This window comes from Mus musculus, chromosome 8 (assembly GCF_000001635.26).
Source record: "Mus musculus strain C57BL/6J chromosome 8, GRCm38.p6 C57BL/6J".
In the NCBI taxonomy this organism is placed as follows: domain Eukaryota; kingdom Metazoa; phylum Chordata; class Mammalia; order Rodentia; family Muridae; genus Mus; species Mus musculus.
In genome coordinates this window covers 66,348,709-66,376,565 of record NC_000074.6, presented here as the reverse complement: position 1 = coordinate 66,376,565, position 27,857 = coordinate 66,348,709, and the positions used below count along the sequence as shown (strand labels likewise).

Genomic DNA, 27,857 nt, shown 5'->3' with positions numbered 1-27,857 from the left:
TCAAGAAGGTGGACCTCAGAAAATCAAATAACCCCCTTAAAAAATGGGGCTCAGAACTGAACAAAGAATTCTCACCTGAGGAATACCGAATGGCAGAGAAGCACCTGAAAAAATGTTCAACATCCTTAATCATCAGGGAAATGCAAATCAAAACAACCCTGAGATTCCACCTCACACCAGTGAGAATGGCTAAGATCAAAAATTCAGGTGACGGCAGATGCTGGCGAGGATGTGGAGAAAGAGGAACACTCCTCCATTGTTGGTGGGATTGCAGGCTTGTACAACCACTCTGGAAATCAGTCTGGCGGTTCCTCAGAAAATTGGACATAGTACTACCGGAGGATCCAGCAATACCTCTCCTGGGCATATATCCAGAAGAAGCCCCAACTGGTAAGAAGGACACATGCTCCACTATGTTCATAGCAGCCTTATTTATAATAGCCAGAAACTGGAAAGAACCCAGATGCCCCTCAACAGAGGAATGGATACAGAAAATGTGGTACATCTACACAATGGAGTACTACTCAGCTATTAAAAAGAATGAATTTATGAAATTCCTAGCCAAATGGATGGACCTGGAGAGCATCATCCTGAGTGAGGTAACACAATCACAAAGGAACTCACACAATATGTACTCACTGATAAGTGGATACTAGCCCAAAACCTAGGATACCCACGATATAAGATACAATTTCCTAAACACATGAAACTCAAGAAAAATGAAGACTGAAGTGTGGACACTATGCCCCTCCTTAGAAGTGGGAACAAAACACCCATGGAAGGAGTTACAGAAACAAAGTTTGGAGCTGAGATGGAAGGATGGACCATGTAGAGACTGCCATATCCAGGGATCCACCCCATAATCAGCATCCAAACGCTGACACCATTGCATATACTAGCAAGATTTTATCGAAAGGACCCAGATGTAGCTGTCTCTTGTAAGACTATGCCGGGGCCTAGCAAACACAGAAGTGGATGCTCACAGTCAGCTAATGGATGGATCACAGGGCTCCCAATGGAGGAGCTAGAGAAAGTACCCAAGGAGCTAAAGGGATCTTCAACCCTATAGGTGGAACAACATTATGAACTAACCAGTACCCCTGAGCTCTTGACTCTAGCTGCATATGTATCAAAAGATGGCCTAGTCGGCCATCACTGGAAAGAGAGGCCCATTGGACACGCAGACTTTGTGTGCCCCGGTACAGGGGAACGCCAGGGCCAAAGGGGGGGAGTGGGTGGGTAGGGGAGTGGGGGTGGGTGGGTAAGGGGGACTTTTGGTATAGCATTGGAAATGTAAATGAGCTAAATACCTAATAAAAAATGGAAAAAAAAAAAAAGAAATCATATGAAATTGGGAGTGATAGAGTATTGGAGAGATAAAGAAGGATTGAAAGGGAAGGAATCAGGGTGGATTCGATTCAAATACATTATATACATGGATGTTAAGTAAAATAATAAACAATACTCTTGTTGCTCTGAAAAAAAAAAAAAAAAAAAAAAGAATTGGGAACAAAACACCCCTGGAAGGAGTTACAGAGACAAAGTTTGGAGCTGAGACGAAAGAATGGACCATCCAGCGACTGTTCCATAATCAGCCACCAAACGGAAACACTATTGCATATGCCAGCAAGATTTTGCTGAAAGGGCCTTGATATAGCTGTCTCTTGTGAGGCTATGCCGGGGCCTGGCAAACACAGAAGTGGATGCTTACAGTCAGCTATTGGATGGGACACAGGGCCTCCAATGGAGGAGCTAGAGAAAGTACCCAAGGAGCTGAAGGGGTTTTCAACCCCTAAGGTGGAACAACAATATGAACAATACCCCCAGAGCTCATGTCTCTAGTTGCATATGTAGCAGAAGATGGCCTAGTCGGCCATCATTGGGAAGAGAGGCCTTGGTCTTGCAAACTTTATATGCTCCAGTACAGGGGAATGCCAGGGCCAAGAAGTGGTAGTGGGTGGGTAGGGGAGTGGGGGGGAGGGTATGGGGGACTTTTGGGATAGCTGGATTGTTAATCGATACCTACATCACACAAAGACCCTACAAAGAAGGAGAACTTCTGAACAATGACCAGTTTTAATTATGAATAGTAATCCAAAAAAAAAAAAAAAAGAAAGAAAAAACAAACTCAATAAAATTCTTGCAGTCATGATAGGTTACTTTTTGTGAGCTCCCCATAGCCTCACTCAGTAACAGTGTCAGGCCTTGGGACCTCCCTTTGAGCTGGATGCCACTTTGGGCCTGTCACTGGACCTTATTTTCCTCTGGCTCCTCCCCATTTCCATCCCTGTAACTTTTTCAGACAGTAACAATTATGGGTCAGAGTTGTGATTGTGGTATGGCAACCACATTCCTCACTTGATGTCCTGTCTTCCTGCCAGAGGTAGGCTCTATAAGTTCCCTCTTCCTACTGTCAGGCATTTCATCTAAGGTCCCTCTCTTTAAGTCCTGAGAGTCTCTCACCTCCCATAGACCCACGAAACAGCTGAAAGAATCAGATGAAGATATTTACACCCAACCAACGGACAGACGAAGCTGACTCCTGTTATTGAATTAGGGAAGGCTGAAAGAAGCTGAGGAGAAGGGTGAACCTGTAGGAAAACCACCAGTCTCAATTAATCTTGACCCCCTGCCCCCCGAGATCTTTCAAACACTGGACCACCAAACAGGCAGTGTACACCAGCTGATATGAGGCCTCCAACACACATACAGTAGAGGACTTCTGGGTCTGTGTTCATTCAGAGATGATGCACCTAACCCTCAAGAGACTGGAGGCCCCAGGGAGTTTAGAGATCAGGTGGGGTGAGGGGGTGGGGACATCCATGAGGAGACAGGGGGTCTGAAGGAGGTATGGGATGTAGAACAGTCAGAGGGTGGGTGGGTGGGGGAATAAAATATGGAGTGTAAAAGATAAATAAATAAATAAAAAATATAAATAAACTAAAATTCTCGCAAACCAAATCCAAGAACACATCAAAAACATTATTCACCATGATTAAGTAGGCTACATTCCAGGGATGCAGGAGCTCAAAGGAAAAAAAATCACATGATCATCTTATTATATGTTGAAAAAGTCTTTGACAAAATACAACACCAAGTTTTGGAGAGGTCATGAATTCATGCCACACACCTAAACATAATAAAAGCAATGTACAGCAAACCAAGAGCCAAAATTAAATGGAGATAAATTTGAAACAATCCCACTAAAACCAGGTACAAGACAGGGCTGCCCACTCGCTATTTCTATTCAGTATAGTACTTGAAGTTCTAGCTAGAACAATTAGACAACAAAAGGAGAGCAAGGGGATATAAATTGGAAAGGTAAAAGTCAAGAATGATATCATTGTATACATAAGTGACCCTCAAAATTCTACCAGAGAACTACAGCTGATAAACAACTTCAGCAAAATGGCTGGATATAAAAATTAACCCAAATCAGTAGCCTACCTTTATACAAATGATAATCAGGCTGAGAAAGAAATTAGGGAAATAATACCCTTCACAATAGCTACAAATAATATAAAATATATTGGTGTAACTCTAACCAAGCAAGTGAAAGATCTGTATGCCAAGAACTTCAAGTCCTTGAAGAAAGAAATTCAAGAAGACCTCAGAAGATGGAAAGATCTCCCATACTCATAGATTGGTAAGATTAACATAGGGGGATGGGATAGAGGGTTTTCAGAGGGGAAACCACCAGGAAAGGGGATAACATTTGAAATGTAGATCTGCAACCCTGTAGGTGCAACATTATGAACTAACCAGTACCCCGGATCTCTTGACTCTAGCTGCATATGTATCAAAAGATGGCCTTGTCGGCCATCACTGGAAAGAGAGGACCATTGGACAGGCAAACTTTATATGCCCCAGTACAGGGGAACGCTAGGGCCAAAAAATGGGAATGGGTGGGTAGGGAAGTGGCGGGGGGGGAGGGTGTGGGGGACTTTTGGGATAGCATTGGAAATGTAATTGAGGAAAATATGTAATAAAACAAAACAAAACAAAACAAAACAAAACAAAACAACAACAACAACAACAAAAAAAAACAATAAAAAACATCCATAGTGAAAATGGACATCTTAGCAATTGCAATCTATAGGGCCAATGCAATCCCCATCCAACACAATTCTTCACAGACATGGGAAGAACAACTTTCATCTTCAAATGGAAAAACAAAAAACCCAGAATAGCAAAAATAATTCTCAATAATAAAAGAACTTCTGAGGGAATCATCATTCCTGACCTTAAGCTGTTCTAAGAGAAATAGTGATAAAAACCACATCATATTGGTACACAGACAGACAGGTAGATAAATGGAGTAAAATCAAAACCCAGAAATAAATAAACTCACACATCTATGGACAAAGAAGCAGAAACAAAACAAAACATAGCAAAGCAAAACAAAACAAAACATCCTAATACGACATTAAAAAAAATGTGGTACAGACCTAAACAGAGAATTCACAACTGAGGAATCTCAAATATCTGAGAAGCACCTAAAGAAATGCTCCAAGTCCTTAATCATCAGGGAAATGAAAATCTAAATGAGCCTGAGATTCCACCTCACACCATTAGAATGGCTAAGATAAAAAAAAAAAAAACTCAAGACATAGCACATGCTGGTAAGCATGTGAAGAAAGTGGAACACCCTTCCATTGCTGGTAGGATTGCAAACTGGTACAATTACTCTGGAAATCAATGTGGCAATTCCTCAAAAAATGGAAATAGTTTTATGTGAAGACCCAGCTATACTACTCCTGATTATATACCAGAATGTTACCCCACCATACTCCAAAATCCTGTGCTCCACTGTGTGCTTTATTTGTATTAATCAGAAGCTGAAAACAACTCAGATGTTCCTCAGCTGGAAAATGAAGACAGAAAATGGGGTTCATTTAACCAGTGGAATATTATTCAGCTATTAAAAATGAGGACATCATGGATCTTGTAGGCAAGTGGATGGAACTAGAAAATATGATCCTGAGTGAGGTAACCCAGACCCAAAAGAACATTCATGGTATATACTTAAGTGGATGATAAGTGGATATTAGCCAAAAATTCAAGAATACCCAGGATACAACCACAGACTGTAAAAGGCCCTAGTGAGGATGCTCAGTCCTACTTAGAAGGGGGAACAAATAACCATGAGAAGCAGAGGGAGGGAGAGACCTGGGTGACAGACCTGGGCAGGGAAAAACCAGAGCAGGAACAGGTACCAGGGAGACAGGAGATAGGTCAAGACAGACCTCTGAGCATGGGCAAACCTCTAAAAAGTCCCAGAGACCTATGATGTGAGAAGCCCCCAGGACTCAATGTGAATGACTTTAGATAACATGCCCAACAGTCGGGAGATGATGGAATCTGAAGAAACCACCTCTAACAGATAGACAGGGTCTACTGTGGAGGGATAGGGTCACCAACCTACCTTCAAAATTTTTGATCCAGAATTGTTCTTGTCTAAAAGAAATACAGGGACAAACGTGGAGCAGAGCCTGAAGGAAAAACTATTCAGTGAGCATCCCAACTTGGGATTCACTCTATGAACAGGCACCAAACCTTGAGACTATTATTGATGTAATAGTACTCAATGTACTGTAATAGTAATGAACCGTTGTGCTTGCAGAAATGAGCCTAGCATGGCTGTCCTCTGAGAAGCTCTATCAGAAACTGAGTGACAGATGCAGATATTCTCAGCCAACCACTGGATTGAGGTCAGAGGCCCCTATGGAAGAGTTAGGGGAAAGGCTAAAGGAGCTGAAGGGGATTGCAACTCCAAAAGAAGAACAACAGTGACAACTAACCTGAATTCTTCAGAGCTCCCAGAGATTAAGCCACCAAGAAAAGAGCAATAATGGGCTGGTCTGAGGCCTCTGTCACATATGTAGCAGAGCACTGCCTTGTCTTGCCTCAGTGGGAGAGGATGCACCTAATCCTGTAGAGACTTGATGCCCCAGGGAAGGGGGGGGGAACACTCTCTCAGAGGTGAAAGTGTGAGGGGCTGCTGTGAAGGACTTTGGATGAGGGTACTGAGAGGAGAGGCAAGATTTGTGATGTAAATAAATAAAATAATTAAAAAATAAGTGAGGACAAAATGAACTCTAGTTTATTGCAGTTTTGATTTATTTGTTCAAGAAACATGAATTAATGACCCATACAACACACCAGGTACTAAGAAGAATGAACAGCATATAAAGAACTTGTGGTTTCAGGGGAATGTGTATAAAATGTGATTTATAGGGCCTGGTGATGAGGACACGTGCCTACTATAGAGTAGAGCAGCCATTTAAAGTTCTTATAGGAGCTAATACTTATTCTCAGTAGGAGCGATGAGAAAAGTTAGAGGAGTTGTTCAGAAAGAGACAAGAGTGTCGAATGTGCAAGGAGTAGAGGTTTAGCTGCTCAGAAATGAATGGAATATGCAGATGGTTCAGGAAGACATGTATTATTAGATTAGAACCAAAAATCTATCTATCATTTAGGTATCTATGTCTATCATCTATTTACCATCTTTTATCTATTTACCTACCATTGATTAATTATTTAGTATCTATTTATAACTTCCTTTGTTGTGTTGAGTATCAAGCTATATACTTCCCTTAATATGTATAGAAGTCATATTTCATGTAAATAGGAAATGGTAGATTATTAAACAATGGGGTTAGAAACACAGATTAGTTCCACCCTTTTGCCTGTAACTTTCATAAACTAGAAAATTTCATAAACTTGATCCAGAATGAGGTAATTCAGACACAGAAAGACAAGCATGGTATGTACTCATTTAAAAGTAGATATTAGCCATGTAATACAGAATAAGCATGCTACGGTACAGAGATCCAAAGAAGCTAAGCAACAACGAGGTCCCAATGGAGGATGCCTGAATCTCATTGAGAAGGGGGAATGAAGTAGACATAGGGGATGTATGGAAAGAGGGAACTAAGTGAGGTGGGAATAGGAGGAGAACTGAAGGGGTCAAGTGTGTGGAGGAAAGAGGGAGAGAGAACTGGAATCAGTGTGGTGGTAGGGGCATCTCTAGGGGAAGCTAGAAATCTAAGACAAAGGAAAATACTAGGAATCTATGAGGGTGACTCTAGCTAAGACTCCTAGCAATAGGGGATATGAACTGTGAAATGGTCACTTCTAGTAACCAGGGAAGACTTGCAATGGAGGCATGGAGATACCAACCCAGCCACAAAACCTTTGATCTACATTTTTTCCTGCCTACAAGATGTGCAGGGATAAATAGGGAGCAGAAATTGAGGGAACAGGTTAACCTGTTACTGGCACAACTTGAGACCTATGCCATGAGAGAAAGCCCACCCCTGACATTATTAATGGTATTCTGCTATACTTCCAGACAGTAGCCTGGCATAAATGTGAATCTGAGAGGCTTCACCTTGCAGGTGATGGAAATAGATGCAGAGACACTTACAGCTAAACATTGAGTGGAACTTGGGGAATCCTGCAGAAGAAGCAATGAAGAACTGTAGGAGCCAGAGAGTTCAAAATATCACAAGAAAACATATAGAATCAACTAATATTGATGCATAGGGGCTTATTAAGTCCAAACTACCTACCTGAGAGCATGCATGAGATGGACCTAGGCCCCCTATACATATGAAACAGATATGCAGCTTGGTCTTCATGTGGGATCCTTAACATCAGGAACAGGGGCTGTCTCTGATTCTGTTGCCTTCCTCTGGATCCATTTCCCCTAACTGGTTTGCCTTATCTAGTCTAAATAGGAGAAGATGCACCTAGTCTTACTACAACTTGATATGCCAAGGCTGGTTGACATCCACAGGAGAACTTCCTTTCTATGGGGAGAGGGAAGGGGCGCAAGATGAGAGAGAAACATTTGGAAGAGAGGAGGGAGGGGAAGCTGTGGTTGGCATGTAAAACAAATAAATAAATCAGTTAATGTAAACAGGAAAGATCAGTCACCTGTGAAACTGCAAATCCAATCTGTCTTATGAGCTGTAGCACTTTAAGTGGATAAGACATTTAAATATAGTAAAACCATAATATATTTGAAAGCATAATTATACATATGTAATATTGTAGAATTCTAAGACTATGAAACAAAAATTGGAAAACATAGCACAAGGATTTGAAAGACAAAAGGTTTTAACTGATGATAAAGAAACACATACTCACACAGCAATACACCCTTAAGTGAAGCCCACAAAGAGAGTTGCCACATTTTATAACACATGTGTAGCCAAATGGCTAATTTGATTAAGTCACAAATCTTTCGAAAATCTTTACATAAATTTCCATTAAGAAAAATAAATAGAACCTTCACAGGACCAAGCTATGCTCCAGTATAGGCGAATGCCTTGGCCAGGAAGCAGGAGTGAGTGGGTTGGAAAGCAGGAGGAGGGGAGAGGATATAGGGGATTTTCAGAGAGGAAACTAGGAAAAGGGATGGAATTTGAAATGTAAATAAAGAAAATATCTAATAAAGAAAGAAAGCTTAAAAAGAAAGAAAAATGAATAGGGCACAGAGATGGTAGTTCACACAAAAGAAACTATAGATAGTAAAGAACTATATTTATAATAACTCAGTTTCTACAAGCAAGCAAATGCAAAGTGAGCTCACAGTGATCTTTACTTTCACTGATCAAATCAGTATATTCATGAAGACAGATCATCTCGACCAAGTGGAGATAAGGTATGAAAGTCAAACTTTGGCATGTACTTTTGAAGTAATCCTACACACACAAGAGGAAAGGTTACCTAGCCGAGAGGCCTGGCATTGCTGGTGAAAGGTAAAACTTAAAATCGGTTGGAAGCTCAACCTGGCTCCATTGTAACGGGAAAGCAGGCCGCCAGTTCTGTAGCCAGGAAATGCATAAGCAAGCATCCTGTCTGTTAAAAAGTCTGGAGGTCAAAACTCTATCCAGAGGCTGCAACAAAGTATTCATGAAGCTGAAGGGGTATGGAAGAAATCTCAAGGGACTGATCTTGATTAAGTTGTGAGCTGGCGGTGACTGAAGCCTGCTACTTACTTACTTCACTTTAAAACTATCAAACATTTCCCACATCAGCATCAATGGGAACTCTGAGTTAAAAACAAAGACTGCGATCATGTTTTGAAATCCTCATTTTCCCACCCATATTACAGAACAATTACCCTGTGACCTCCTGAAGGTTTTGTGGCATTCCTAAGAACCTCTGCATAGCCATACAAATGATGATCTGACTACATAATCTAGAATGCTCTTGTGAAGTGTTTTGAAGTTGCTTCTTAACACTATTTGCTCATTTATGTAGCAGCAGGAGACAGAAGGTCTGAGGTTGGGGATCAGATTCAGGTTGTCAGACTTGCCCGAAATTGCCTTTAACTTCAGAGCCATCTCATACCCATCTCTTTGAGGTAGGATCTCACTTTATAGTCCTGGCTGACCTGTAACTCACTGTGTAGACTAGGCTGATCTTGAACTCACAGAGCTCTTCCTGTTTCTGCCTCTTAAATGGTAGAATCAAGAGTGGCCTCTGTTAGGTTTTATGTACTCAGTGGATGGCCCCACATCCACGCACATATGGGCCTCAAGAACTCAGCCTAGTAGGTTATCCTAAAAAGAAACATGAAGGATAAACCTCACGGGAGACATGGCTGCAGTTGGATAGAGGGAAAACAGACTAGGTATGATCTCACACTTTATTGTATACGTATATGAACTCCTAAGAAATTTAATAAAAATGATTTCAATAATTAATAAATATTCCCTAATTCTACAAAAATGACATAAAAACAGAGATTGTATAATAATTGTCAACAAGTAGTCTGTTCCTAGAAATTTCCTATTTTGTTACTTTCCAGTTTAACCAGAGGAGACCAGGACAGAAGCCTAGTGTGACAGTGGAAGGAAGCCCTGAGGAGTGCCTGGGTACCACTCTGTGAAGATGTGTTCTGGTCTGCAGTCTCCATGGTACCTAGTTAGAAGCAGGTTTCCCGAGTGTGAGACTGTAATTGTCTTGCCAGAATGTCTCTCTGGAAGCCCAGGCTGCATGCCCTCCACTCATTTCCACCACAGCTGTGTCAGCCAACCTGGTGATGTCACTGTTCTACCTCAAGTGAGTGTCTATTTCTATGATTCTGATTGCCCATGCATCTACCTGTCCTTTCAGAAGCCTGAACAGGAGGGAGTTAGCCCAAGGAGGGACAATGCTTAATAAAAATGGAGAGCGGGAGGCTGGACCTAGGTGATTTATCTTACTCCAGTGGAACAATCTGACAGTCAATATCTATTTCTCAGGAGAGGCGTTGGGATCATCAGAATCAGGCCCCAATTAACTCAAAATGTCCCTTTAAGTTAAGTATTGTATCAATATTTCATAATCCATCTACTTTTTCAAAATCCCCAAGACATTTATCAAATGTTGCACTTGTACCCAGATTCTTGTCAAGTATATTGTTGTAAGTGAAGCTCAAGCTGAGAGACCAATGAAAAGAGTTTATAAATGACAGAATTTTTGGTATTAGATCTCTCATAGTCAGACTAAAAAGGGACTTTTTTTTTCTAAACATAGAAAATAATTTATTCCAGTAAAGACACATCCATAATGAAGCCCATCTACTATCTTCTAGTGAAATATATGCTTAACGATTTTATAAGCTTATTCAGGTTTCATTCATTTATCTCATTAATTTTGAGGGATTCATATTCGATCTCAGTTCTAATAAGGTTTTTAACATCTCTCTCTCTCTCTCTCTCTCTCTCTCTCTCTCTCTCTCTCTCTCTCTCTCATCTATCTATATATCTTACATCTTAATATCAGCCTCCTTTCTCCTCCCAGTCCCCCTTTCTTGCAGCTCCTTCCTCTATTCATTATACCCTTCTCCTCTGACAAGGGGGACCCTGCAGGGTATCACTCCGTACCTCTAACCTCTACCCTGGCACATGAGTCACTACAGGACTAGGCTCATCCTCTGTCATGAAGGCCAGACAAAGCAGCCCAGTTAGGCAACCTGGATCCATAGGCAGGCAGCAAATCAGGGGCAGCTCCCCTGTGCTCACAGGATTTTTTGCTGAGTGCTAATTACCTTTAATGAATTGTCACTCAGCAGGTCTCAGGATGGGTGAAATTTATGTGGTAAGGAAAGCATGGAATAGTTCTAGTGTTTGTCTAGGAAAGGCCAATGAGAATTACACAGATACACCAATGATTAGCTGTCCCCAGGCTTTGTTAACTGCCTAGAAATTGTTCCTTAAAGAGAAGGATACATTCAGCTAAGCTATCAAATCTTCCAAAGCCGAAACACAACACAATCATGCCTCCAAGGGTCCATATGTTGTTGCTAGGTGACCCTCAAGAGACAGTGGCTGAGATGTAGGATAGATACACCGGCTCCAGTCCTTCAGATCTTGGAGGCATCCTTAGGAGGTTCTCGGAATCACGGCCTATTACCACACCTGTGCTTCTTATGTGAGGAATCCTCTTCATTTCTGTTGTTACTTCTCTTCGAGATACAGTCTCACAGCTACGGCTCTCCTTCATTTACTACGTAATCAATAATTGCCTTCAACTTCTGACCCTCCTGCCTCTATCCATGGAGAACTGCAATTGCAATTGTGTGCCTGTCTCCATTCAGAGCTTCATGCACAGCAGGCAAGATTTCTACCAACTGAGTCCTATTCCCAGCTTCCTGGCGTACAGTCTGTTTCTGTCTATCTCATTCTCAAACACATTGCTTACGTAGGCATTGGTCTTAGACTCTGCTTTTGTGAGAGCATGCACCTCACATCAGTGGATTAGGTCAGCTGGGTTGGTAGGCAGTGGGTGGATGGATCTCCAGGACAGTGCATGGTCATTTGGAAAATTGCTAACACTGAGCCTATTGCTTTGCATGATTTTCATATTCCTATTTATGTACAGTTACCATCATCCAAGTGCCCAATTTGTAGGTCTGGTGTTTACTATCTGTCTCACCATACAGACTTCAAGTCTTCTATCCTGACCTTCCTTCAGAATACTATAGTAAATTATTCAGAAATAAAACAATCAGAGTTCTTATTGCCTTCCTTTTTTTGTGGTCTGCATTCCAAGGAGCTCTGAGATTTTTATTCCCAAACCATTTGCCCTAATCATATACCTTTCCTTCCCAGAATGGTCTCAGGCTCCTTATTACCCAGCAAACTAAGTACAAGGACCAGTTTGGTATCTGGGGCCTTTATGCTCTGGATCTAATCTAATTTTCCAGTATTGCCTCATCTGTGCCTCTTAGTTCCTGGGTTCCAGAAAAAGCTAGCACACTTGCAATCTCTAAGCAAGACTATATTGTTAGCATGTCCTTATAGAGAGAAAACTGCCAGAGCATGGGCTTGGAGCATCTCTCAAGACTAGGCAATTTTCCAAGCTTTGTACACATCTATTTTCTCTGACCTCCAGGGATCTGCTTTAACTTCTCATACAATATTCATCTTGCTTCCTCCCACTATTTATTTTCATCAGCCATATCCTTGTCTAGCCATTGCAAAGTTGCCACAGAGTTCTACGGCTAATTTAACCCCACCTCTGTTCACTGCAAGCTAAAGTAAAGAGGCCATGCCCTACTCATTGGGAAATCCTCATGGTGTCCTGTACAGAAGAGGCAGCCAATATATGGTCCTGGAGTAGAACTGATCCTGGTAATTTTTGAATTCTGTTGAACTGAGCTCAGTGATAGTTGGATTGAGTTGAAGTGCTCTTAGTAAATCCTATCCTGATTGCAGGAGATATAGAAATGACAACCATTTCACAATGAACAATGATTATATTTAGCCCAGCATTGTAGAGAAGGAAATTCCATCTCTTAGTAGAGTAAATGAACTGGGGTGAAATTTTTATTTAGATCTTGAGACCCTCTCCTTGGAAACTGGAATCAGGAGGCATATGAAATAAATGGTATCATCTATTTTCTTTGTCATGCATATACACTCCTATTTAGAAAATGACATAATTATAGCATGTGGAGAAGAGCATGTGTTATAATGAATAACATTATGTGTTTGAAACAGGCAGGGTCTTGTTTAAAAGGAAAATGCAGTAATCGAGTATAAAAATGAATTAAATATTTTAAGTGCATGGTTTCACTCAACAGCAGTGTATTGTTTTAATTTGCTAGTTGGTACATTTCAATAGCTTGGTTAATTTGTCTATCCCTTTAATAGGTGCAAGATTGAAATGGGGATAGGAAGGGAAAAACAACAATTGGCTGGATGAGCAGAATAATGTGTTCTTTGAAATGAAGCATTCTTTATAATGGATGTTTACTTCAGAAGATTATACTGTACTGTGCATTGAAACAGGAAGAACAAACAGGAGGCCAGCTGCATTAATTTTATCAAAGTTATTTATATCAGCAGTATAATTAAAGACAGTAATTTCAAATTAGGTTTTTGGAGAACCCATTTATAGGCAACACAAGGCAACTTGTCTCGGTGGCAACTCAGCCATGATTTGCTCCGGGGGAGGGGAGTGATGTCGACGACTGCCAATTGGCCTTGACATTCTGAAAATTAATTATTATTGCAAAAAGATTCTAAAGCTGTTGCCTCCTGCTGCTCTGACCAGTTTAGATCCACTGCACTAGGAGAGCCCAATAAATAATTTATGGATATGACAAAGGACAATCATGTATACTCATTTACAAATGGCTTCACTTATTTAGTGATACATTAATAATGTTCCAGAAATATCATTCTAGGACTGTGGATGGAAAATGTCCAGTAAATTCATGCGTGTGCGTATCTATCTATCTATCTATCTATCTATCTATCTATCTATCTATCTATCTATCCTCATTAATTTCAAAAGTAGCTCCTGATCAGAATGTTGAAGCTTTAAATATGAAATGGAATATTACGTGGGAATTTAGCTTAAAATTATCTAGAAAACTCTTTCAATGATGAAAAAGATACTTGAATCATTTTAAAATGAATAAATTTAGCATGTCCTTATACAGTCTCAGGGATGCAAGGAATAAAACCGAAGTTTCATTTCACAGGACAGCATTTGGAACAGATGGTCATCTGGCTCTTGCCTAGCCAATACCTGGAATTCATTTATTGAGAATCTCCTCTCCAGCTTTCAATTGTATCAATCTACCATTATATTGGAAACTCTTTCTCTCTTGTTACCTTTACCAGTCTTCCTTTTACTTTCATTGCAGTCATGCAGAATTGGCTCAAAGTTTAAGTTTTGCTCAAGTATCACAAACCTAAAGGTTTATTAAAATAAACTAAAGTATTTATTTATCCTCATGCTGATATTTGTTCCCTGCCCCCACCCCAGTAGACCATTTGATGTGTTCTTTCCCCCTCCCCTCCCCTCCTCCCTCCCCCCCCCCCTACTCCTCTCTGCAGGTATATGCATGTAAGTGTAAGTACCCACAGGAGCCAGAAAGTGTCAGCTCTGCTAGAGCTTGAGTCATAGACGGTTGTGAATTATCTGACACAGATGCTAGAAACCAAACTGAGGTCCTCTGCAAGAGCAGTGTGCACTCTTAATTACTGAGCTGTTTCTCCAGCTCCAAGGCATTTCCATTTGAAAAGTACAGCTTTAAAACATACCTTGAAAGCTGTGACTAGTAAGACACGAAACAGGAGACAAACCTTTATAGGAAGATTTTAGACAGGCTGACCACAGTGTTATATCTTATTTTATATGCAGTTAGTGAATGTTTCTGAGGAAGAGGTAAGAAAGGTAATAAATTTCCATGACATGGAATGCTATTGTGGCTTAACTTTTTGCAGAATAATGGTTTGAAATATATTTTATATAACTAGTAGAAATATGCATGACTTTTTAAGTGGCTTCAAAAATATTTAGAACATTTTTATTGGGTTACTTGCCTGCCTATTTCTGAGTGATAGGGGTGTCAACATTTTTTTGTTGTTCTAAGTTCTTTATCTAAAGAACACTGGAGTGTAAAAGTTTTACATTATAGTAAGTATAATTTATCAGCATTTTATGTTGTAATTTGTGCTAGCTGTGCCTCATCTGGACACAATATTTCCTATACTTTATTGTAGTTTTGCTTTTTGCTTTTTGTGTTATGTCCTATGACTCATTCCAGATCAATTTTTAAATATCTAATAAAGGTTAAAATTATTTTTCTTCTATGTCACTATGAATTTCTTACAATTTCATTTCTTCACTATGAATTTGTTACAAATTCATTTCTTCACTCTGAATTAATTATGATTTAACTTCTTTGAAAAATGAGTTATATCCAGAAGTTAGCAATCTACTGGAAACTGGATTAACAGCTACCGTTTTTCCTGGAAAACATAGCGTCTGGGTTCATTGTGCCCATAGCCTAAGACTGTCAAAAGCTGAATTTAGGAGCGATGTACTAACTTATGTGTAAGAAGATATTTTGAAACAGCAGATATTCCGTGACATGGCATGACTATTATTGGCTGCTTTTGCTTTTGCTTTTTTTTTTTTTTTTTAACATGAGCATTAAGAGCAAAAATAAACAGAACAGTTTGGCTACTTCACAGCCTAGCCAGGAAAGATGTGAGAAAAAACCTTTGGAGAGTACAGAAAAAGGTGGGTGCGGTTGATCAGCTAGAGAGGTGAGTGTGGGTAACAGGGAGGATGTAGTATTCACTTGTTACCTTTTAACTGGGTTAAGATGCAACTTGTGCTAATAGTAGACTTGACGATTATCTACATGATGCTGTTTTTGCAAGTGTGGAGAAGGCAGAATTGTGGAATCACATTACTTCAACTGAAATCTACAAGGCAGTCCAGAAAGGTCAAGGAAATACATGCTGCAGCTTTGGAGCCACGGTGCAGTATCATGGTAGATCGAGAACACCATAGATGGATGCACACAGGAGAACCCAGAAGTGTAGAGCAACCAGGGGTGTGCCACTTAGCAGCAGAAAGCAGCAGCAAGCTGCTGTCATCAATATGTTATGATGTGGCTACCCAATCCCACTATGGCATACACAGGCTGCTTGATTTAGACTTTTAGGTCCTATTTTGGTGGTCCAATTACTCCTTTCTATTTCTCTATTTATTCTTTCTCAAATAAGAATATATATATTTTTACTTCTTAAATGTGTTTTAGAAATGTATACACTGCAATTTAAAAATAATTATTTTTTACAGACTCACACATAAAACAATTTGCCTCGAATCAGATGAAACACTGAATTTGAATGTCTGTGCAATGTTAGAATTGTTGTCTGTATCACTCTTAGGAAATGAATGAATGCTACTTGCAAGTAGAGCCAGATATGAAGTTCTTCAAGACCAAAGGTAGAATGCTGTGCTTTTGGAAGAGGAGAAGGTCTAGAACCTTAGTGTGGTTGTATGAGGGAGGTTGTAGAAGTGTTAAGAGGGAGGGCTATGCCTTTTTATATAGACCATGTTGTTCTTGTACTCATCATCTTTCTGCCTCCCTCTCCAAGTGCTGAGATTGCAAGCATAATCTACAATACCCACATTCAACATAATTATTACAATGTATGCTTCTATGAGTGCCCAACATAGGCCCATTGCCTATTCCACTGACATAATTTCAAACTTTGCTTTAACATGCCTTCATAATATAATAATGATGATGGTTTGAAATTTGATCCTTTGTGTATTTTAAAATATTCTTTTCTATCCACTCCATCTAGTTTTTAAAACATCATCACCACTATCATCATCATTATCAACAACAACAACAACAACAACAACAACAACAAAATCCTGCTTGTTCTGTTAAGTGTTTGTCATGCTATTTGCTTTGGTAGATAGTATTGCTCTGCGATGAAAATATAGTGGGCTGGGTTTCTTTCCAAAGGAAAAGTTTGTGAAGGAAATAACTAAGATCAAATAAAAAGCTAGATTAGGGATTAAGTGATAGGCTGTTGAAGCAGGTTGAAGGATTTTGTGGGTGAGATGAGGATGATTAGCTATTTGGTTAGTGAAGGTGTAATAGATAAGAGATCAGATAAATAGATGGATCTGGAGGATATCATCTTGAGTGAGGTAACCAAATCACAAAAGAACACACATGATATGCACTCACTGATAAGTGGATATTAGCCCAGAAGCTCAGAATCCTTCTTAGAAGGGAGAACAAAATACCCATGGAAGGACTTACAGAGACAAAGTTCAGAACAGAGTCTGAAGGAATGGCCATACAGAGACGGCCCCACTTGGGGATCCATCCCATAAACAACCACCAAACCCAGACACTATGGCAGATGCCAACAAGAGCCTGCTGGCAGGAGCCTGATATAGCTGTCTCCTGAGGGCCTTTGCCAGTGCCTGGCAAGTACAGAAGTGGATGCTCACAATCATTCATTGGACGGAGCATAAGGTCCCCAATGAAGGAGCTAGAGAAAGTACACAAGGAGCTGAAGGGGTCTAAAGTCCCATAGAAGGAACATTAATATGAACTAACCAGTACCCCAGAGCTCCTTGGAACTATACCACCAATCAAAGAAAACACATGGTGGGACATGTGGCTCTATCTGCATATGTAGTTGAGGATGGCCTAGTCGGTCATCAAAGGGAGGAGAGGCCTTTGGTCCTGTGAAGGCTCTATGCCACAGTATAGGGGAATGCCAGGACCGTTGTGGAGAGCCGTGCCGCGAGCAATCGCATGTGTGCCATGAGCAATCACCATTATAAGATGGCACTGGCTTCCACTGCACCTAACTAGTAAACAAGCCTTATGCGCAAGTGCAAGAGTGAACTCACGCCTAGTCACTGCCCATCTCGCGGCGTAGTAATGGGGTGATGGGCGAGCAACAAATCGGGAGCTGTCACACCACATCAGGTGCTGAAACATTACGCTGCAGGCTATATAAGCAGCGCCATTTTCCTGGTTCGAGGTCTTCCCTCCTGATAAGTAAGCAATAAAAGCTTTGCCACAGAAGATTCCGGTTGTCCTGAGTGTGTTCTTGCCGGCGGGGACAAAAGCTCGTGATAGACAGGGAATGGGAGTGGGTGGATTGTAGAGTAGGGGAAGTGGGAAGGGGATAGGGGATTTTGGAGGGGAAACTAGGAAAGGGGATAACATTTGAAATGTAAATAAAATATCTAATAAAAATAAATAAATAAAAAGAAAGTATATCTCTAGAAACCCTTTCCATGGGTTCTTTTTCCTTATTCATATCCCATGGCCCAGTCAACAGACCATTGCAAGGAAGAAATAGACAGAGCTCATCAGAGTTTTCAGAATTTGAATTTATACTTCTTTGAATGCTGTAAGCACAGCTACTGATCTGTTCTTTTGGGGGCTTGGAGGGTCGTAATGTTGAGAGAGATGTGGAGAGAAAAAGCCTGCCTTATGGTATTGCAAAGGATATCAAAAACTCTATAAGAAACAACAACAGGGTGTTTGTGTGACATTTTGGACATGAATTTGTTTTCATTTTATTAGTGTCCTGAGCACATGGCTTAGGTTGAACTTGATAATGAACTAATTTTATTGGAGGAGGAAATTTCAAGAGGGCTGCATTCCAGCCAGTGCTTAGAAAGCAGTTAAATTTCCTAAAGAAATCAACATTACTTTGGAGAAAGCTCCAGTATTCTTCTTATGAAGATCCAAATTCATGAAAGGGAAGAAACCCTAAACTGAAAAGGTTCTCTGTTCCTCACATAGAACTGCCTTGGGAAGTGTTTCCCCAGAGTCAGCAGACAGAGCTGATTGTGTCTAAGAGTGGCAGCCCTAGACTCTACTAGAACCTCTAGACTCTACTAGAACTTGGCAGTGTCATATACTTGGTACTGGCTTCACAGCCATGAAAGAAGCAAGACTGACAGGGTCACAGAGCCCTATTTCAGAAAGGTGTTGATGTCAAGTAATGTGTCAGAATCCCTGAAAGGAGTCCCTGAGTGGACATCATTTTAATCTGTGGAGATGAGACCTGGGTTGCAATGGAAATCTCAGGGTGTTCTAGAGTCCAGGACCATGGAACATCCACCAAGGATGCTGAAGACAGGAAGTGAGTTGGAAAGAGGGAGGGAGAGAGGGAGGGTTAGTAGGAGGGAGGGAGAAAGAAGAACAGGGGAGGGGAGAGAGAGAGAGAGAGAGAGAGAGAGAGAGAGAGAGAGAGAGAGAGAGAGAGAGAGAGAGAGAGATAGATCTGTTGACAATGGAGCTGGAAGAATGGGGGTTACTCAAGCCCTTTGGAGCCCAGGTGACTACAAGAAAAGACCCATATTCCACATGGGACTGCAGCATGTGGCCTTTGTCCTTTTGGGCTGTGATCTTGCGTTTCACATATCACTCCTTGCTCTGCCTTTTCTTCTATATTGAAACGGAAATGCCTACTTTCTGCCATTGCATGCTGAGAATATGTAACTTCTTTTTATTTTTACAGGAGCTTACAGTTTATAGAGATTGCCTCGAGTCTCAGAAGAGACTTTGGCTTGTAAAACTGCTGGAATTGTTCCTGCCTGTGGGTACTTTTGAAATTGGATTGCATTATGAGATAAACACAAGACTTTGGAGACAAGGGATAGATTTCAAGTGACATGTTCTGGTGTTAAGTTCAGAGGGAAGAGTTGTGATCGTTAAACTTAGTTGCTCACTTGATGCAGTCTGGACTCACCTGGAAGATGGGCTTCTGGGTTTGCCTGTGGGAATTACCTTGATTAGGATAATTGAGATGATCTCCCCGTTGTGGGCATTATCATCCTGGGCTTGTATCCAAGTAAGTTGAGCACAGCATTCATCACTTTCAACTCCCTGACTGCAGATGGGATGTAACTAGCTGGCTCAAGCTCCTGCCAGTGTGACCTTCCCGATATCATGGATTGATTGTAACCTCGAATTCTACATCAGGAAAAACCATTCCTCCCTTAAGTTGCTTTTGTTAGAATATTTTATCACAGCATGTAGAAAAGTAACCATGACAATATCTAATTATATTTGTACTGTGTTTATGCATGATATTTTTTAGAAAGTCATCTATGTATAGATAAAAGCCTGAGCTGTCACCTTCTGTTATTTACAACAACTTAAATAAATTGTCAACTTCATACCTAGGTGACATAAGTTTGATTCTAGAATGGTATTATCCTCATTTTACATCACAGTAAAAATTTTTAGATGTTTGGTTGAAAAACACAAGGCTGACACATTTAGGAGTATCAAAGAATTCACAAAAGAACTTTCAAAATCTTGTCATTTTCTGTGATTTTTACATGATTTTTTTTCTCTTTTCTACATGCTAACTTCATCATCTTCTTTTTTATCTTTTGAAAATAGATTTTTCTCTTACAATATATCCCGGCTATAGTTTTCCTCTCACTTCCTCTTCACCTCCAATCCCCTCCAGATCCACTCCTTCCTGTCTCTTAGAAAAGAATAGGATTCTAAGAGATAACAATGAAACATGACAAATAAGATAAAGCAAAAACTTTTATATCGAAGTTGGACACAACAACCCAATAAGAGGGAAAGAATTCCAAGAGTAGACAAAAGTCTAAGAGATACACTTATTTGCAAAGTCAGGATTCCCATAAAAATAGTAAGATAATAGCTATACTATATATGCAGAGGACCCAGTGCAGACACATGTAGCATTGTGCTTGCTCATTCAGTTTTTTTGTGAGCTTATATGAGACTTGCCTAATTGATTCAGTCGGCTCTGTTCTCCCGGTATCCTTCATTCCTTCTGACTCTTACAATCATTCTGCCTCCCTTTCCATAGGATTCCTTGAGCTCTGAGGGAAGGGATTTGATGGAGACCTCCAATTTTGACTCTCTCTCTCTCTCTCTCTCTCTCTTTCTCCCTAAATAATGTCTTGCTGTGTGTCTCTGCATCTATTCCAATCTACTGCCAGAGGAAGCCTCTCTAATGATGACTGGATAAGGCACTGATCTATGAGTTCAGCATAAGATCATTAGGAAGCATTTAATTGATTTTTTTTTGACTGAATTGTATTTGGTTTTAGCCTATGTCTTTGGGCTATCTGGTCTCTGATTCTGGTTATCCAAGAAGTGTTGAGTATGGATTCCTTCTCATGGAGTAGGCCTTAAGTTAAATCAGACACTGGTTGGCTACTCCTACAAATTCTGCACCACCATTGCCATAGTGTACTTTGCAAGCAGGACAGCTTGTAGGCAAAACATTTTGTGGGTGGGTTAATGCCACGTTTCTCTTTCGGTAGCCTTTCTATACCGAAGAGTCTGGAATGTAAGGGTGAAAGTTCCATGCATGTACCTGCTCCACTTCTCCATGTTTAATGAGATGTGTGAATACTGTCCTTGACAATGGGGACTCTGTTGTCAGTTTTGGGAGAGCAATTCTTTGTCTTAGCACCATCTGAGTTATTTGAGGGCTTTCCACTGGATACCCTTGCCCAACAACTTAATTGAATACAATCTAGTCCTTGGAAGGAGAAATAGAGTAGATTTTACAGGTAAACAGGAGATATCAGGTCAGGCAATTTGGGATGGAGGCAGAGAGTATGGAGAGAGATGGCTGGAACTAGGGGACATTTAGAGGCTGGTGTGAAAAACTTCTTAAAATTTATGAAGATGATTTTAATGAAGACTCCTAGTAAAGACACATACAGAGTCTCAACTGGCCACCATTTGTGCAAGGACTTTGAACTCTGGATGTTCCTGCCATTGCCTACCAGGCTCTGGGATTGCAAACATGTATGACCACAGATTTGCTTTGCGGCAGTGGACATTGAACTCAGGGCTTTGTGAATGCTAAGCAAGCCCTGTCCAAACTGGGTCACATCCTGCCCAGCTTATGTAGATTTTCAAATTAAATTGCACTTCATTTCCTTTCTAAGTAAATCAGAACTGGGAAAAGCATCCTCCTCCAGTTATCTCTGACCCATCTTTGCCGAATGTGTCCATTAATCTCCTAGAGAGGATGTGTCTGCCCCAAACTGTAACTCTTACAGACAGTAAAGAAGTGAGAAGGTCATGAGTGGAATTTAAATTGTGGCATGTTGCTCAGGATAGGAGGGATCAACCTAGTAAGAAAAGCAAGCTGGCAGCTTCACATAGTTTATTATTATTATTATTATTAATTATTAATTATTATTACATACAGAATGAATCTTTAAAAATCTCACTGATAATTCTTGAGAGAGAAGTTCTCCTTGCCAAACTCCTGAGAAATCCTAGGGGGCAAAAGGAGAAAGAGCCAAGGTATAGTGTATATGTGTGCCTACATGTATGTTTTATATTATTATTAATCACTTAAACTATACCTAAGCTTGTTTATAATATTTGCTGTCTTAATTATCTACATTAAAAGCTACAAACTAGAGTAGTAAGACAACATAAACAATTTCTTCCTGCCCTTTCTTGTTATGACCTTAAGGTATTGCTACAATCACCAACTTTGGGGATAAGAGACATAAAGATACAAGACATTCACTTCACCCTGTTTTCCCAGTAGGTCTGTAATTTTGGCTTTTTCATATCATCACAGTTATAGAAGGCAAATAGTACTATCTAAGTTGGATGGGTCACATGACCCATATTTTTAGAATATACTGAACTTAGCTTTATTTCTGGTAACGCAGTACCTGGCACAGTACATTCCTGAGAACGAGTTTTCTTGGAGCACAATATGCTCCAATACACTGGGTGTTCCATTAAAACAAATGGATTCTCTGCTCTGAAATAGTCTGCTAGTGCTCTCATACTAACTCCCATCGTAAAAAACATGAGCACTTTCCTGGAGTATTTATAGAATTTAACTCTACTCAGCTTAATTTCTTCAAACTCCACAGGGATACTTGATGCTACAATGGAAGAAATAACTATAGGCAGAGGGTTATAAATCAAAAGACACTGCAGAAAAAAAAGGCTATTGGAAAAAATAATTGGTGATAACTCATGTTTTTGTTTCTAAATCCATCCATCATAGAGATTGATCTGGTGAAATGTTATATTGATTTCTTAGTATGGAAATAGCTTCTGCAAGATAGAGCCCGAGACTTGTGGTACCTGAACACAGGTAACCATCTATGTGGCAGAATGTAGGTTATAATAAATGGGTTATCTCAAGTTATGATTCTAGTCAGAGAAGATCCTAGCTATATGGTCAAGGTATTTGTATATCTATTTTGAGTCCAAGTCCTGTTTCTGGGAGCATGGGGCTGGGAGGAAGAGCCAGGACTTACCTTCAATAGCCCATTCCTTATTTATGATTCTATGACTTCAGGTGTCTGTTGCTAATCATGGTGCAGGACTGCTAAATATAAAAACCTAGAACTAAAACATTCATAAGATTTATGCCGTGCATAATTCTAAGAAACATGATCAATGGTGAAGCAATCTCACTATGTTGCATCCAGGATGTGAATCATCCCCAGAATGTCTGTACTATATATGGCAGTCACCCACAGTCACCCACAGTCACCCACAGTCACACACAGTCACCCACAGCCACCCACAGTCACCCACAATCACACACAGTCACACACAGTCACACACAGTCACACACAGTCACCCACAGTCACCCACAGTCACCCACAGTCACACACAGTCACACACAGTCACACACAGTCACACACAGTCACACACAGTCACACACAGTCACCCACAGTCACACAGTAGCAGGCTATTGTTGGTGTATTATTGTGTTCTCTTGTGGTCCATGGCTTAATTAATATAGTCATTCCATTGTATTCAGAGTCATTGTTACTCCGTTACTGTTGCTAATCAAGACAAAACTTTTCCATAGGAATGCCTATGGAGATATAATGGGGTATGTATCGAGTGTGATACTATCTATGGTTTCAAGCATACACTGTGGGTATTGAAATACATTCGTATACCACTAAAGGAGGATTACTATGCATAGTTCTTCCACTGTGTCCTGTGCATAGTCGCTTAATGGCTATAATCTATTTTCATCTTCAAAAGACCAAAGAGAAGAACAATTTGAGGATAAAGGCAAAATGAGTAGTTGACTGAGAGCAGCTCTTTCTGATATCTAGCTACGTGTCAGAATGTAGGTTAAAATAAGTGGGTTATCTCAAACTATGATTCTAGTCAGAGAAGAGCCTAGCTATATTGTCAAGGTATTTGTAAATATATTCTGAGTCTGAGTCTTGTTTCTTGGAACATGGGGCTGGGAGGAAGAACCAGGACTGAACTTCAATAGCCCACACCCTAATCTTATGATTCTATGACTTCAGGTGTCTACTGCTAACCATAGATATGTGGGGCCCATTTCTCTCCCATTTAACTCAACAGATGGTCTGAAAAAGACTGTGGACATTAAGACATATTTTGCGAAGAATATGCTAGTCATCTTTCCATCACTATAATAAACATCCTGAGACAATTAACTTAAAATGAGGAAAGACTGATTTTTGTCTCAGTTTTAAGTTTCCAGTCTATGACTAGGCAGGAATTACTTTTAGGATATGAATATCTTCTTGGTGGTGAGCAAGGGCAGGAGACTATCATAAACAAAACTGTTTATCTAATGGCCAAGAGGTATCAATGGATAGGAAAGGGTTTTACTATCCCTTAGGAAGGTATAGCTCAATGACATAAAGCTCTATTACTAGGCCCCATCTCTTGAAACCTTCAAAATCCAATAGCACCAACCCCTGCACCAAGTATATGGAGCTTTCTTTGTGGGATGCTCAGGATCCAAAGGACAATAAAATTCCCAATAGTGTTAGAGTACAAGGTAAGAGGAAGGGTTGGTATGGTAGAAAGGAAATCTGAGTTCTGACCATGCGAGGCAAGCACTGTACTATTGATATAAACCCAGTCCTAAGTAAGTTCTTTACAAATTTTTAAGTTATTATTATTATTTCACTTTGGCAAACCAAGTAATGGGTTTCAATATAGTACTTCTTAAAACACATTTTATTATTTGAGACTTTTATACAATGTATTTTGATCACAATTGCTCTTCTACTCCTCTCTCTTATGCCTCCAAGATTGAACTCTACCTTGCTACCCCATCCAAACTTTGTGTCCTCATTTTAGAAAGATTTTACTTTTTAATAGCTCATATAGTCCAGTTTTTGTTGCTCATGTACTCATTGATGTGGGACAAAGTACTGAGGCATGGCCACCCAACCAAGAACCAGAATCTTTTTTTTTCATATATATTTAAATATTTTACATTCTGATCACAGCACCCATCTCTTCCCATTCCCCCACTTCACAGAGCCCCCCATTTACCCATCTCCCCTTCTCCTCTGATAAGAGGGAGCCCTCCCCCATACCAACCAATTCTGGCACATCAGTACTCCAGGACTAGGTGCACCCTCTCCTACTGAGGCAAGACAGGACATCCCAGTTAGGTGAACAGGATCCACAGACAGGCAACAAAGTTAGGGATAGCCCCTCATCCAGTTGTTGGGGAACCTGAATAACAAGCTGCACATTTGCTACGTGTGGATGAGGCACCTAGGTCTAGCCCATGCTTGCTCTTTGGTTGGTGGTTCAATCTCTGGAATCCCCAAGGGTTCAGGTGAGTTAACTCTCTTGCTCTTCTTGTAAGGACTACACTCTTAATGAAAACTAACTCTCCCTCTCTACTACCAATAGTTCCTCATTTAGGCATTGGGGCTTCCTATTCTCTCCAATTTCCATGTTGGAATGTTGACTGAGATGATCTTGTGCCTGTCCTGTTCAGGCAACCCCAGAAGCTGTGAGTTCATGATTATAGTGGTCCTGTCATTTCCAGGAGACCAGCTTCCCTCTGGCTCTTATATTCTCTCCACCCTCTCCTCTGTGATAGTTTCTGAGTTTGAGGGGAGTAACATGGATATTTCATTTATGACTCAGTACTCTATCAACACTTAGCACGGCACTTCGATTAGCTCTGGGTTACTGGGTTAGCCACTGTTTAATGAAAACAAAACTCCAATGAGATCAGAGTGCTACACTAATCTACAGGTTGAGAGATATGAATTTAGAGAACAATTTGATACTATGTCTAATTAGCAGCATATAAGAAGTAGGTTGACCCATGAGGCCTTTGAGCCTCCCCACCATGAGAATTCTTTAAGTTACCAGATTTAAAATACTAAGCATGTGTTTCTTTTTTTGTGGAGTGGTTGGTTGGTTATGCTTATAACAGTATTTTTCTACTATTGTACCTTAAGAGCCTACGTTGCACCTTCTGATGTTATTTAATTTTTTTTCAAAAAAAAAAGTTTACTTTTTCTATTACAGAGAGTTGTGAGCCATCACATTGTTTCTGGGAATTGAATTCAAGATCTCTGAAAGAGCAATCAGTGCTCTTAACTGCTGAGCTATCTCTCCAGGCCCTAAGTTCTTATACATGATATGGCACATGGTTTTAACAAACTTATGAGGTATAATTCCTTGAGGCATTAAGAAATATAACAAATATAAGAAATTACTAAAAATCTATGCACATAGGCCTAATCAAATATTAAAAGGTGTTAATCAATATTTATATCCTGCAAATTATAATACTAATCCACCAGGCAAATTTACTGAGCTCTGGTACAATAGTAGCATGACTGTTTTGGGAGTAGCCAGCCATTATTTGATTGAATTTGCTGTTGTAACAGACTTGATAAACTGACTTCCAAATATATGTGATTCTACCCAAAGATCAATGCTTTTCTACCCTTTGTCTAAGCAGGCTCTGATCCCAATGGAAGCAATTAATGTGGAGACTTTTGAGTTGTCAGAGTGAAACAAGTGATGATGCAGTGCTTGACTCAAATTGGGACATCAACATCACTCCCTCCTAATCTCAAGGAACACTGAGAGGGTGGATAGGATGGAAAAGACAAAGGATAAGGAGGTCTGGTACAAAACACATCTTCTGGATATAATGGGGTGGTCCTATTCATGAAGCCACTGCATAAGATCAGCACAAAATTAGATCTGTCAGCATCTCTTCAGTGATAGGATTGTGGCTTATAAGCATTTCTGCCCACTTTAGCATGGTTATCCGTGTTCAGCCTATGTTGTGTTGATGTTGGTGAGATTTTATGTGTGAGGTCAGGAATTTGAAAGAAAAGAAGGATGTATGCTAGAATCTAGAGTGAGGAAAGGGAAATGATATAATTTTAATAAATGAAAGGATTATAAAGGTATTACCTCCCAGACTAGGTTATTTAGATTCAAATTTCAAGTTTGCTAAAGATGTTTTTAAACCTCACCTTAGTTACTGCCTTATTTCTTAGATCCTTCATCTGTAAAATAAAGATACACTTTATTTTATTTTTTTTTTACTCTAAAAATGTTCAGTTCAGTAGAAGGGAAGCTTCTTGGAAGATGAATGGTAGCTGATGAAAGCAGTGGTGGTAATAATGAATAAAGCAATATGTGTGCGCTAAACTCCCTAGGAGTTATGATCAAAAGTAACTGTTAGATTAATAAAACTAATCAATAGTGGACAAAAGGTAATCTAATGCATTTTCTACACTTAGTGTTAAAACATGAACATTAATGCAATAGATAATAATAACGCCAGGAAGTAGGAGACTGGTGTCTGGGCTTTGAAGACAGACAGACAGACAGACAGACAGACAGACAGACAGACAGACAGACAGACACAGATTCATGTCTGGTTCCTGCTCTGCCAGTCACTGCTCATGGAGTTCCTGGTACTTGCTGAATCACTGAGTCTCAGTGGTTTTGTCTGTACAGTATGTGTTTGGCTACTTGTATCATGTTAGTTTCTTCCCTGGAAATTTGCTGATGGAAACTCAGTTCCACAGAGAAATATGTCAACACCAAGTATAGTGGTGTTTCATTCTCTCAACTATTTCTTCAATCTGAAACAGTACCAAAAGAACAAACACTCCCTGAGCACCTCAAGTGTTCCTGGCATTTACCAGTCTCTGTGATCCCCTCCTGCAATCAGGAGCTTTCCACCTGACTCAGCTACTCTGTCCTTGAGATGCTCTAGTCTTGCTTTACTTTA

General features: G+C 40.1%; 1 protein-coding gene across 11 annotated transcripts in view; it reads right to left on the bottom strand.

The window, feature by feature from the left end:
- Marchf1 (membrane associated ring-CH-type finger 1) overlaps positions 1–27,857 on the bottom strand; it is an 854,833-nt gene that overhangs the window by 96,276 nt on the left and 730,700 nt on the right. The window lies entirely within an intron of this gene.